At 39.4% G+C, this 14,024-nt stretch overlaps 1 protein-coding gene across 2 annotated transcripts in view; it reads left to right on the forward strand.

The window, feature by feature from the left end:
* socs7 (suppressor of cytokine signaling 7) overlaps positions 1-2,038 on the forward strand; it is a 26,258-nt gene extending 24,220 nt beyond the window's left edge. For both annotated transcript variants that reach the window (XM_061727351.1, XM_061727360.1), the window contains one exon: positions 327-2,038. The gene's annotated coding sequence lies outside the window, so the exon portion shown is untranslated. The remainder of the gene's footprint in view (positions 1-326) is intronic.
* Positions 2,039-14,024: the final 11,986 nt, after the last annotated feature.

Genomic DNA, 14,024 nt, shown 5'->3' on the forward strand with positions numbered 1-14,024 from the left:
GGGGGGATGCCATCCCCCCTCATCCCCCCTCAACTCCAGTTCTGGGCGTCATATAACAGGGTTCATACAAGCCCGGTGTTCATTCAATAAATGTGAAGTTACAAGCTATCAGCTTATTTTACCCCCAAGACCAGAAAATGAGGAAATGTGTACGTCTGAAACCAACAATGTTGCATTTAAGTGTATCAGTTTGTAAATACTTTAATCTTTTTCATCCATTAACATATTACCATGAATTTAACCGTATTTAATTTCAGTGTAAAGTGCCCTGAGTGGGCGTTTGTTGTGATTTGGTGTGAGTTTAACCTCCGGTGACTTGTCTGCAGGTTTCTTATGGAGGACTCAGGTGTACTGGCCTGCCGGTCTTCCACCATCAGCCAATCAGAGGCCCTGGAAGCGCGTATCCAGTTAGACTGGGATGGACCCTCCTCTGTGCTGATTTGGACTAATCAAAGGAGGGATGTGTCTTTGCTGTTGAATGGTGGTAAAAATGCTGAAACTGTTGCTGATGCAGAGGACTCGGTCATGCCTGAGAAGGGACTGCAGAGACGTTCCCATCTGAAAACATGTTGGACCACGCTGAGAGAGTCTGAATCATGAACTCAACTTTCCTATTTCCTGAACCTGCTGGACTTTTAAAACACAATGCACTGGTCGATTTGTACAACTGTTTGTTCGCAATCATTTCCATGTTGTTCCTTCCATTTTGTCAAAATGAGGGATTTTGGAAACGGGGAAGTCCAGAGGAGAGATATACACGCGGAGGTGGGGCAAAAGAGGGCGCAGCACTGAAAACAAGACCCCAAACTTTATGTTGTCGGCATTTGTCTATCATGCAGTTTGAAGAAAGGAACTTCTCTTTACTGATAAAAAAAATAACATACCAGGCTCAGTATGTATCATTTTCAGAAAAGTGGGCTCCTTACCATATTTGGTTTGTAAATCAATGAATGGTAGTGAGTTTGTAGAGCTGAAGCAGGAGATGGACTTTATAAGAGCAGGATTTTCACATGCAGAAGTTGCAAAGGCTGTAAGGGATTATTTTACTTACAACATATTGGATATATCATTTCAGCAAATAATAGACTTGTTTCTCAATGATTGGAATATTTAAAAAAAAAATATATAAATAAAATACAATTTTTAATAGATTATAATTGCTCCTAAATTGCTCACTAAAACAAAATAGACAACCAAAACTGAGATGTCTGGTTTATGATCGTGTTTATAATCATAGATACATATCTGAGATATGTATCTATGATTATAAGCATGTTTATGATCGTAGATAAGTATGATAGATAGCCAACATTTAAATTTGTTGATGTCAGTTACATGTTTTGGCACTTTTTAGTTTATAGGAATTTCTTATTTTTAAAATGATTGTATTTTTTAATTTTTAATTTAATTTTTTAATTTTTTATTTTTCTGTCAGGGCACCTTCTGATTAAGTCATAATTCTAGTTTTAGAGCACAAATCAGTCTCTTTGCGTTGGAGAAAATAGTGAAAGTACAATTCACAGTGTGAGTCGGGGGGCGCCCCCGAAGCGTCTGGAGGTCCGTCCGTCAGTCCGTCAGTCCGTCCTCAGCTTCACGTCTCCCTTCCTGCTGTCATTAACACTGACTTTAGTGGTGCATTATTAAACATCCCTTCTGGATTTCTCTGTTTCGTTTTAATAACTTGCTGATATTTAGGGCAATTAAAACACCAAAGTAATAGTGAGAAGCTTGAATTCATTTTGGTTCGGTTCTGTTCTTAGGATAAGGTTCTAGCGAGTTGCTTCAGTTTTGTCAAACGATGCCCCACCTCTCGCTGCGTACATCGTCCTCGGTTGCTCCCTTTCTGTCAGTTTTATTTGTTGAGATGCTCAGATGTATTTTGCTCATTCTCAGTACCTGAAGCTGGCCTCGGGCTCAGCGTTTTCAGTAAAAAGCAAAAAAGAGGAAAAATAAATATTGGTCTGTGGCATGTTTTTTTTCTTCATTTTGAGTATTTTTTATAAAAAAAGATTGAAATTGGTAACTATTTAAAATATTCCAAAGATAGTAGTATCAGATCTATTAAGATGTCAAAGTTTGGACATTACAAGTTTTCGATTTAAAACTTTTAAGTATGAATAACTCTCAATACTAAAAAGGATATCCTCGCCTTGAATCAGGTCAATTTAATCAGCAACTAAAAATAAACTCACAAAACATGGAAAATGTCATTTATTTTCAAGTTCTTGGTCTTAGTCTACATTTTTTCTACCCTTTTAACAGAAACGTTCCGATATGAAAACTAACACATGTTCAGATCCTTGACCCACACCCCAGCAGCGCTACACCTCGGAGGATGGAGGTGTGCCGTTGTCATGGAAACGCCCTCCATCCTTCACATGTTCTGCTGCTTATAGGATTGTGTAATGGTGCTCACCAGCCCTCCGTCTGTCCACACACCTGCTCCGGTTCTTCCAGGGGGACACCGGGGCCCGGTACTTCAGTCTCCCCCTCTAGTCCGGGGTCTCCCCCAACGCTGGCAGCTGCTGGCTCAAACACAGAATAAGATCCAAGTGCCCTAAATAACATCACATTCTTCAATGTTGGAGGAAAATAAGTTGACAGATTAACATAATGATATCTAGATGTAAGTTATCTGGCACCTACGGTAGTTACAAAAATGCACTTTAACATAATTCTTGTGTGGCAATTTTTACCATATTTCAGAGAAGGATATACCCTTTGCATACCTTTTAAAATAATATTTTGAAATCTAAAATACATTGGAGTTAAGGAAATTGTGTGCAATTAATCAAATATGAGATTTTATCTTAAAGTAGAGCCGAATCGCTTGGTTTCATTTCACCTCATAAGAAACTTTCGTTGATGATAATTTGAGATTGAAAGGCTATATTGTTTAAAGCTTCTGTTCAGTTACACATTTGAACAAACTCTGTGCTCAGAAATCATTTAGGAGATTCTGAATCAATCTGCTAAATAATATAATCAGCATATAAATAATGATCACAGGTTACAGCCTGACATGTCATAACAATGATAATTAAAGCTGCAAGCAGCGATGAATGGGCCCTCGCGCGTGCAATTTTCACCAATAAAAGGTCAAGGACTCAAAACCATGTCCGATGACACCACCCACGAGAAAAACCATTCAAAGGTTATGGCAGAAAATAGGATCTATCAAATATCGGCTACTAGTATCACTTCCTGTTTAACGTTGAAGTTTGATGCGGCGCCACGGCCACACCATTTCATGAAAACTCACGATTTTGATGGTTAACGTGTTTTGTGTCTCCTGAGCGAGTTTTATGTTGAACGGATGATCCTGCTAGGAGGAGTTTGTAAAAGTACGACAAGTAAAAATAGCATAATTTGCGCCAAAATTACACGATTAATTCAAAATGGCCGACTTCCTGTTGGGTTTCCGCCGTGGCTTCAAGAGACTTTTCTTTAAGTTGCAACATGCTACAGGTGTGTACCGATTTTCGTGCGTGTACGTCAAACCGTATTGTGGGGCTTGAGCCACAAAGTTTTCTAGGGGGCGCTGTTGAGCCGTTAGGCCACGCCCATTAATGCAAACCATGAAATATCACATGTATCACCAGGCCTGGCTTGCGTGCAAAATTTGGTGACTTTTGGGGCACGTTTAGGGGGAAAAAAAGGCCCTCATTTCATCGGAAGAAAAACGAGGAAAATAAAAACAATTCCTACAGATACAATAGGGCCTTCGTACTGTCATTGCTCAGGCCCTAATAACATACTGTATGAATGTGTAAACCTGAGACAACCTCAATGTACCGGATCATCAATAACGTTCACTCTAACTGAAATCTGTTGTTCCATAAAGCAGACTGGTTGCAATGCTTTAAAGGATTCTGGTTTATGTCACTGTGCACCACTTTTGTACAATTGATTGTCTATTTATGTGCAATATTCCAACCAAAAATGTAACACATGCAAAGTTTGAATTCATTGCTCTTTACTCCTGCCCATGACCCCAAAGCCTACAGGTCAGAAACAGCTCCCTGTGAGGTGTCTGGAAGACACCCTGAAGAAATGCTGAACCCTCTTTTTCATGACTGACGTGACTACTCTGAGCCCATCCCCAGTAACAGAGCTGCTTTCCTTGTCTTTAAGAGACATCCTGTCCCAGTGAAGATGGGAACGTATATTAACTCATAAATCATGTCATCTATCTATAGTCATCTTCCATCGCTGCTATCGACAAACACCAAAACCCAGTGGACCAATGTTGGGCCATTTGATACCATTATGTCACACATAAACAGCAATGAAGCTAGCTCACAGAGCTAAGGTGGACATTTTGACTTAAGATAGTACATATGCAAGAGAAAACAAGAGAATGACCCAGTCAAAGTAAACTTTAGAGACTGTTGCAAAAGTGACTTAATCATCATGAATGCAAAACTGTTTAACAACCAAAAGTGCCATGGCTGCACCAGCACTGCAGCTCTAGCACCATTTTCTGAGAATTAGCACTGTGAAGAAGCTTTAAAGTGTCTGTGAGTGGGGTCTTAGCGTGGAGAGTGGCTCATTTTCTACCGTCAGCTATTCCCTTTGAAATGTCTAAGGCTGATAACTCTCCAGCCACTTGGCTCACTCATCAAGTCTGCTGAGTAGAAAAAAGATGGAGAGAGATACTGTATATCAGTTAAATTATGCAGCTTTTTCTTTTTGCTGTTCTCTCCACAAGTGTGTGGGGAGAATGTTGTAGAAAGTACAATATTAGCTCCATCCACCGCCACATTCACAAACTTGTACGAGAACAGTGAAGGAGAAGTGCTTTGGTTAAAAACAGGACCTCAGTACATAGAAAGCAAACAGTTGATGCAGGGGAGGTCCCAGTGGATGGAAACAAGGCATGTCTGCATGAGATGGAGACCACTAGTAGGTTATAACCTACGTGAAAAGGCACTGTGTGCATTGTACATATGAAGAGAGTGATGGGGAATGAGCATGAGAGAGAGAGACAGCTCATTGCATTCTGCTCGTTGGTTGAAAGAGCTGCAGGGCAACTGAGTTGATGCTGATGACAGATGGGACTGAAATCCACGACAGGAACATTTTCTCCACGGGGTGAAAGGCTCACATTGGCTGCGCCCTTAGCATCATGTCTGTCTGTCTTATCGGATTGTAATAAAGAAATGAGAAAAGTCCAAAGTCTTTGTCTAAGTCTAAGCAACCATGCAAGTTGTGAACTAAATTTGCCAAAGATAATACAGACACTGACCCTTTATTTAAATTGAAAATGTAAGGTCAGAATATACTGTGACCAGATCTCTGTAGTGGTATGTTTGAGTCTGAGGTGAGTGATTCAAGTTTGACAAAATTAGGAAAGGACTGTAAACTTGACTGGGGGGATCCAAGGCAAGGCAAGTTTATTTGTATAGCACATTTCATGTATGAGACAATTCAAATTGTTTTACATTCAAATATTTTTTTAAATGCATTAAAGAGTTGAAAAGCAGAAATTAAAGACAGACATAAGTTAAAAAGAATGAAACAAATGAGATGCAACAAGGTTGCGGTGCATTATGGTGCATTCTGAAATGCAGCAGTAAATAAAAAGCAAATCAGAGCTTCAGTGGCCCCAATGCATTCTGGGAGATTGTTCCACGGGAGAGGAGCTTAAAAATTGAACGCTGCCTCACCGTATTTGGTTCTAACTCTGGGTACAGAAAGTAGGTGTGACCCCAATGATCTCAGGGTTGTAGTTGGTTCATAATGGACCTGGAGATCAGAGATGTATTTTGGTCCGAGACCTTTCAGAGATTTATAAACCAGCAGCTGGATTTTAAAATCTATTATGTGACGGACAGGAAGCCAGTGTAAATATGTAAGAACTCTGGCAGCACGGTTCTGGACTAACTGCAGCTGGTTGGTGGAGGTTCTGGGGCAGGGGTCGGCAACCCAAACTGTTGAAAGAGCCATATTGGACCAAAAACACAAAAAACAAATATGTCTGGAGCCGCAAAAATTGAAAAGTCTTGTATAAGCCTTAGAATGAAGACAACACATGATGCATGTTTCTATATTAGGTATAACATTATGCACTTCGAGAAAAAAGTCGAAATGTGGAGAAAAAAGTTGAAATGTCGAGAAAAAAGTCAAAATGTTGAGAAAAAAAGTTGAAATGTCGAAAAAAGGTGAAATGTTGAAATTAAAAAGGAAAGGAAAAAGGAAGAAAAATAGAGAAAAAAAGGAAAAAAAGAAGAAAAAAGAAAAAAAGGAAAAAAAGAAGGAAAAAAAGAAAAAAGAAGAAAAAAAAGAAAAAAAAAGAAAGCAAAAACAAGAAGAAAAAAAGGAAAAAAAAAGATCAAACATTTTTTTAAATGCTCCAGGGAGCCACTCTGGAGCCGCGGGTTGCCGACCCTGTTCTAACGAGACCCGTGAGACCAGCGTTACAGTAGTCCAGTCTACTGAAGATTACACCTGGACCAGGTCTTCTAAGTCCTGCTGAGACATCAGTCCTCTAATCCTCCACATGTTCTTTAGGTGATAACAGGCTGACTTCACATGGCTGTTAAAATCCAGGTCTGAGTCCAGAACCACTCCCAGATATCTGGCTTGGCTATTGGTTTTTAGCTTTACTGCAGTGCTGGTACAGCCATGGCACTTTTGGTTGTTAAACAGTTTTACATTCATGATGATTAAGTCACTTTTGCAACAGTCTCTAAAGTTTACTTTTGCTGGGTCATTCTCTTGTTTTCTCTTCCATATGTACCGTACTATCTTGAGTCAGCCGCCTTTGTCAAAATGTCCACCTTAGCTCTGTGAGCTAGTTTCATTGCTGTTTATGTGTGACATAATGGTATCAAATGGCCCAACATTGTCCCACTGGGTTTTGGTGTTTGTCGATAGCAGCGATGGAAGATGACTATAGATAGATGACATGATTTATTAGTTAATATACATTCTCATCTTCACCCATGTGAACACCAGAAGCCAAAATCTGAAGTGTGGACAGGATGTCTCTTAAAGACAAGGAAAGCAGCTCTGTTACTGGGGATGGGCTCAGAGTAGTCACTGCTCCTCGGCATGAAAAAGAGGGTTCAGCATTTCTTCAGGGTGTCTTCCAGACACCTCACAGGGAGCTGTTTCTGACATCTTCCTCTGGAAGTAGGCTTTGGGGGGAAAGCAATGAATTCAAACTTGGCATGTGTTAAATTTTTGGTTGCAATATTGCACATAAATAGACAATCAGTTGTACAAAAGTGCTGCCCAGTGATCAAAACCAGAATATTTTAAAGCATTGCAACTAATTTGCTTTATGGATCAACAGATTTCAGTTAGACTGAGCATTTAATCTTTCTTCCTTGGCTCCAAACGCTATTATTTCTGTTTTCCTTTCATTTAACTGAAGAACTTTCTGGCACATCCACTCTATAATTTGATCAATGCATTTGATCAGTGTTTGAATTGGATTATAGTCTCCTGGTGAGATGGTTATATAGACTTGTGTGTCATCTGCATAGAGTTATGGTAACACATTTTGTTCTTTTTCATAATTTGATCAAGTGGGAGCATATGTTAATTAACAGAGGCCCCAGAACTGAACCTTGAGGAACTCCACATGTTATTTTTGTAAGCTCCGATGTGTAGTCACCTAAAGACACAAAATAGTCCCTGTCTTTTAGATAGGACTCCAACCAGGCAAGTGCTGTGCCAGAAAGTCCCTCCCAGTTCTTCAACCAGACTATCAAGATGTTCTGGTCGACCGTGTTGATGCAATAAAACCAAGACTGAAATGTTGCCACTATCCGTATTGGAGTGGATGTTATTACCCTACAATACCAGATGTATCATATTTGATACATTAATTTCTGAGACCTTAGTAGCATCCTCTTAATAAAAGAAGAAAAAAATAAGTTTCATGCAAACCAAAAAATTATTAAAAAAAATAAAACAACTAAATAAAAGATACATCTACCTAATGTATTCATAATGATAAGGAAAATAATAAACTAGAAATTTTTTTAATACAAAATTTGGCATGTTTTTGATCCCAAAATATAATTTATACTTCAAATAAAAAGAAATTTGGGATTTTTTGTGTGTTATTTAATAGGTCAGGCTTTTAAGGGTTAGGGGCCTTTGCTGGAGCTCTGTCAGTGCTGTGATGTGACCGGAAACCTGACTGGAAAACATCAAAACAGTCATGTTAGGAGGTTACAGTATACAGCTGTTGAAAAACAGTGTTTTCTATGAGTTTATTAAGAAAGGGAGGTTTGATTCGGGCCTCTTCTGTTCATAAATGACCTGTCTAGACTGTTCTTTTTTAAAAGTGGCTTAATGTCGGCTCTGTTCAGGCCCTGAGGAAAGATGCCTGAGAGCAGAGACATATTTACAATGTCTAGAAGATCTGAGGACATACAATGGGCAACACTGTTTGAGTGGTTAAGAAGGCTACAACAGTGCTATATAAATGAATTTCATTAGACAAGTACTTATTGAAAGTCTATATGACTGAATTCTATTCTGTAAAGTGGCACTGGCGATTTGTTTCCCAACTTTGATGCAAAAGAGCTCTAAATCGAGCCAAAACTCATTACCCATCTCTCACACACATTATTGTCTAAAGAGGTTGTTATGATCAAAAATGTCAACCATATATAGAAATAAATCTGAATTAAACTGAAACTAACTTACATTCCTGTTGATGCTGGATGCTTCACCCGCTCCCACACACACTCAACATAAGATTAAAGGTATCCTAATAGATTCAAACTGGTGAGATAGAGATGTAAAAAAATATATATATATAAACATAAATCTAAAGGACTGCAATCCAATGCAAAATAACTAGATTTAAATGAGCAAGGAATCAAAAACAAGTGACAGAAAGACTCATATCTGCTTCTTTCTTCGTTGTATGCATCTTTCTATGGGTGCTTTGCTTTTATGCATATACAGTATATGTTGTTTTTACATGTGTCCAATGTCCCCATGCTCAGTTCATGATTACAAGCACTTCAAAAGTGTCAAAGGCTTAGTTTATTAGTTTAGTTTATTGTTTTGCACAGTTTTTAAAAAGTATACAGGACATATCAATGATAAACACTATAGACTAATCCGGCGACCGGTTTGTGTGCGCCGCCATCTTGCGGCGGCGCCATTGCTGCGGTGGCAGGTGTCAATCTGCCACCGCAGCGCTGTTATTGTAACCTGACGCTCTACAGCATCATTATAGCTGGATTGATGATGCTAGACAGTGGCCTTCCATAAATAATGAAGGTATCTTAAATTAATGCTGATGTTAATTTATAAATAATGATTTGTTTGAGCGATAAGCAGGAAAGAATAGAGGAATAGGGAGATAAGGGAGTGTATGATTAAACACTGTAATATAGCTCTCTCCACCTCCTCTCCTTACGAGGCACGTCTGCACAATTAAATATTACCTGTTTATGTTTTGTTTTGTTTAATTTTAGGTATCCAAGAATATTTTATTGATCGCCTGGCGTCCGATGACGAAAAAAAACGCAATTACAGGTCTCTAATTGAAGGGCAGAACTATCTCAGCTCCGGATGATACAGAATACATACATACATAACCCCAATCTGCAGATAAAACTAGTTTGTTGAGGAAAAAATATCAACTCTATTTGTAGCTGCAGAAGAAAAAAATAATCTCACGAGGAAAAGAAAAATATTGCTCACGCCATCGGAGCCTCTTCAGCATAAAAAAAAAAGAGAAGTAAGAGTAATAAAAAAGATGTAGGCTACTGTATGTTGTTATATTATACTAATTTATTGAAACACATGGCGAGTCAAACATTTACCAAAGCAGCTGCCAAACACTAAACAAGGTAGTAAGACGGTGGTTCTGCAGAACTGCGGCAGTAAATCCTCATCGGAGCTTCATTCTTTAGAAGTGATTTCATATGAACCCAAACCGTTAATAATCATTATTTTCTCCATATACCGCTCCCTGGCTTCCTTGTTTAAGGTATCCAGGTAAATTCCAGTTCCTTTCCAGCAGTTTAACATCTTTTTTTGCGTTCCGTCTGTTCACTTGGTGAAACAGAAAAGTAGTTTTTAAAGTCCATCCCGTCTTCATTCACTATCAAAACAAATGCACGTGACCGGGACAGGAGTTTTCCGATGATACAAATACATTAAGAGAGCCTGGCAGGGAGCGGAGTAATAGATCCATACGTATATATGTCTATGGGCTGGAGCGGAGGAGCGGAGCCGCCACCGCAGTAATGGCGGCCCGCTCGACTTCCGGGTTTCGCCGGATTCGTCTATAGGTGCAGGAAGAGGCAAAAAACCCAATGGGCTTATTTGAAGCCTCCACCGAAGATATTAAAATTTCATGTCAAGATTAACATACAAAAAAACAGAAGGTAAAACTACACAAAAGTGATGGCAAACTAATAATGCAATATATAAATAATAAAGAATAAAGACAAAAAATAAATGTGTGTGAGTGTGCATGGGGTATTGTTTTTACAGCTTGTATTGACTCCTGAGCAAATAAGACTGTACATGTCACTATGAGTGAAACACAAAAAAAAACAAAAAGAACATGGATACATAAACAACAATACATTGGGAAAACAGTTACAAAACAGCAGTCAAGTGGTCCTTCAAACGTCTTTTGTAATATTTCAGAGAGGACGAGCTCTTTGCCAAGTGGGAAAAATCATTTCACAATTTAGTCCCTAAATCTCACCGAAAATTGACGTCTGCAAGTGAGAAATTTAGGAGGATGAAGATCTGAGGATTGTCGAGTTGAATAAGAATGAATCTCTGAGTTTAATTTAAAGTAAGTCTTGAACTGTCCAGGAATATTACCTTCATTTGAATTTAGCTTATAAATAAAAATGCATATCTGAAAAATATTGATATCATAAATAGTAAGAATCTGGAGTTTCTGAAATAAAGGAGTAGATGAAGCGAGTGACTCTGATCGAGTTGCAATCCTAACAAAACGTTTCTGTAGGACCAGAATTTTGTGAAGATTTGTAGGAAAAGTATTTGCCCACAATATATTGCAATATGAGAGATAAGGATAAATTAAACTATAATAAAGTGTAAGGAGACAACTCATCGTGACAAGATGACTAACACGCCTTATAATGCCAATGAATGTATTGATTTTTTTTGGTAACCCAGTAAATTTGTTCTCTCCAACTCAAACTCTCATCAACAATAATACCCAGGAATCTTGTAGTGACACCTGAGGCATACTAACAGACTCAATATTAATTTTGCATGAATCCTTAGGGTATGATTTTTTGCCACTAAAAATTCTGAAATTTGCTTTCTTTATATTCAAGGATAGTTTATTTAATCTGAACCACATAGCATAGGCAGTTAAACCGGCATTGGCATCCTTAATCAGTGAGTTGAAGTTTGAATGAGAGAGCACTAGGGTTGTGTCATCTGCAAACATTATTGGACAAAGGAAATTTGAAACATTAGGCAAATCATTAATATAAATAAGAAATAATAATGGTCCAAGAATGGACCCCTGCGGGACTCCACAAAGTAATCTGGCCTTATTGGAATAGCAACCATTAACACAAACAAATTGCTTTCTATTTGAGACATAATTTTTTAACCATTTGTATGCAGTATCGTGAAAACCGTACTTATGTAACTTATCCATTAAAATTTGATGGTTAACAGTATTAAACGCCTTTGAAAGGTCGATAAAGATACTACAGGTAAATTCATTTTTCTCAAGTGCAGAGGTAACTTTGTCAATAAGGTGAAGCAGAGCCATATAAGTAGAGTGATTTTTCCGAAAACCATACTGATGTTTGTAGAGAACTGAATTAGAATCTAGATGATCCGCTGGGCGGTGCCTCTCACCCTTCTTCTCCTCTCCTTTTCCCTGCCTCTCTTCTCCATTACCATTTTTATTTATTATAAATATCTCATAGCTATCATTTTTGTCCATCGTTCCTGTAGTTTCTTGTGCCGGCCCCCCTTTTTTTTTTCTCTCTTTTGTGTATGTTTGCAGGCCGGAGCCTCAGGAGCTGCGTTCTGGCCTGTGGCCTGTGTTCCCGGCCCTCCCCCCCCTCTGGTCATCCCATTGCTTCTTCCACCTGCCTACGTGGATGTCTGCTGTTGCTGCTTCCGCCTGCCTGCACCCCCCCCCCTCTGGTCACCCCGCTGCTGCTCCACATGACTGTTGTGTGCTGCTGACGCCCCCCCCCCCCCCTGGTCATCCCGCTGCTGCTTCCACCTGCCTGCTGTGTGCTGTCGACGTCCCTGACTCCCCCAGTCTGGCCTTCGGCAGGAGGGTCCCCCCTTATGATCCAGGTCCTGCTCAAGGTTTCTTCCTCCTAAAGGGGAGTTTTTCCTTGCCACTGTTTGGCTTAAGGCTTTTCTCCCACTAAGGGAGTTTTTACCTGCCATTGTTTATATAATAATTGCTCGGGGGTTTATGTTTATGTTTATGTTTATGTTCATGTTCATGTTCTGGATCTCTGGAAAGCGTCTAGAGACAACATCTGTTGTATTAGACGCTATATAAATAAAATTGAATTGAAATTGAATTGAATGAAAAAGAATCCGTTTATAAATAATTTTTTCTAATATTTTTGAAAAACATGGTAAAATAGAAATGGGTCTATAATTATTGAAACAACATGGGTCATCAGCTTTAAACAAAGGAATAACTTTTGCAATTTTTAAATCTTCTGGCACAATGCCTGTTTTCAAAGACAAGGAAAAGATATATTTTTTGACAATTACATTAACTTGGCCCCCCCTTCTCCTCCCTTTTCTCTCTTTTGTCCTGCAGGTGGTCGTGGGTGGCTTGTAGCTTGCATTACGGAGCACAAGTCTTTTCCTGACCCTGCACCCCAACCTGGGACTTGCTGATTGGGCCGGAGCTTCGGGAGCTGTGTGCTGGCCTGCGGTCCCCATCCCCGGTCATCCCGTTGCTGCTTCCACCTGCCTGCTGTGCTGTTGCCGTCCCTGACCCACCAGTCTGGCCCTCGGCAGGAGGGTCCCCCCTTATGAGCCTGGTCCTGCTCAAGGTTTCTTCCTTCTTCTTCTTCTTCCTTACCTGCCATTGTTTATGTAATAACTGCTCGGGGGTCATGTTCTGGGTATGGGTCTCTGTAAAGCGTCTAGAGACAACTCTGTTGTATTAGACGCCAAATAAATAAAATTGAATTGAATTGAATTGAAAACTTAAAGTAAAGAATCAATATTAACAGTGTTGATCCTTCTTTTTCCAGACCATGGAAACTCACCCTGGCATGCTGTCAATGTCTTGGCCACATCCTGACTGGGAGCGTATTCTTGAATAATCAATTTTTGGAGTTTGCCGGAATTTGTGGGTTAGTTTGTCCACCTGCATGAGCAAAAGTTATCAATAGTTAAAGTCTGGGAAGTTTCCTGGCCATTAACTGACCCCGCCCCCCCAATAAACACTTTAGCTCCACGTTGGAAAGCACATTGTTTATCACTAAACTGTTCTTGAATGACTGGGAGAACTTGAGGATGTTTTGGTACGGGTCTTTATTTGCTGTTTTTCTTTGGCCAAATTGTGAGCCGACACCTTTGGCTGAGAAGGAACCCGACACATGAAAGGTCTCAGGATCCTTTACTGATGGCACAAGACTGTTGGAAGTGCTCAACTTTCACCTGATCGCTTTTCGTAACATTCTAAAGGGTATGCATATTTCCAAATTTATATTAGTTTAATTCTTAAAACTTCTGGACATGGTTGTACATCTGCGTTTTTTCATGTATCACTGTTATGAAATAATTTAAAATTACTGTATGTACGAGACATTTACGTACAATGATTATGTCAAATATACAAATATAACTTTAAATCAGGGTACATGGACAGGTTTAAAATTAATGTATAATAACCCTTAACACCAGTACTGGAGTTGAGGGGGGATGAGGGGGGGTGGCATCCCTCCCTGAAATAAAAACGGTCCAAATCATCCCCCCTGAAATAAAAATGGTCCAAATCATCCCCCCTGTAAAACTGCCATCGGGGGCATGGCAGTTTTACAGGGGGAATGATT

Source organism: Cololabis saira, chromosome 1, assembly GCF_033807715.1.
Source record: "Cololabis saira isolate AMF1-May2022 chromosome 1, fColSai1.1, whole genome shotgun sequence".
Lineage (NCBI taxonomy): Eukaryota > Metazoa > Chordata > Actinopteri > Beloniformes > Belonidae > Cololabis > Cololabis saira.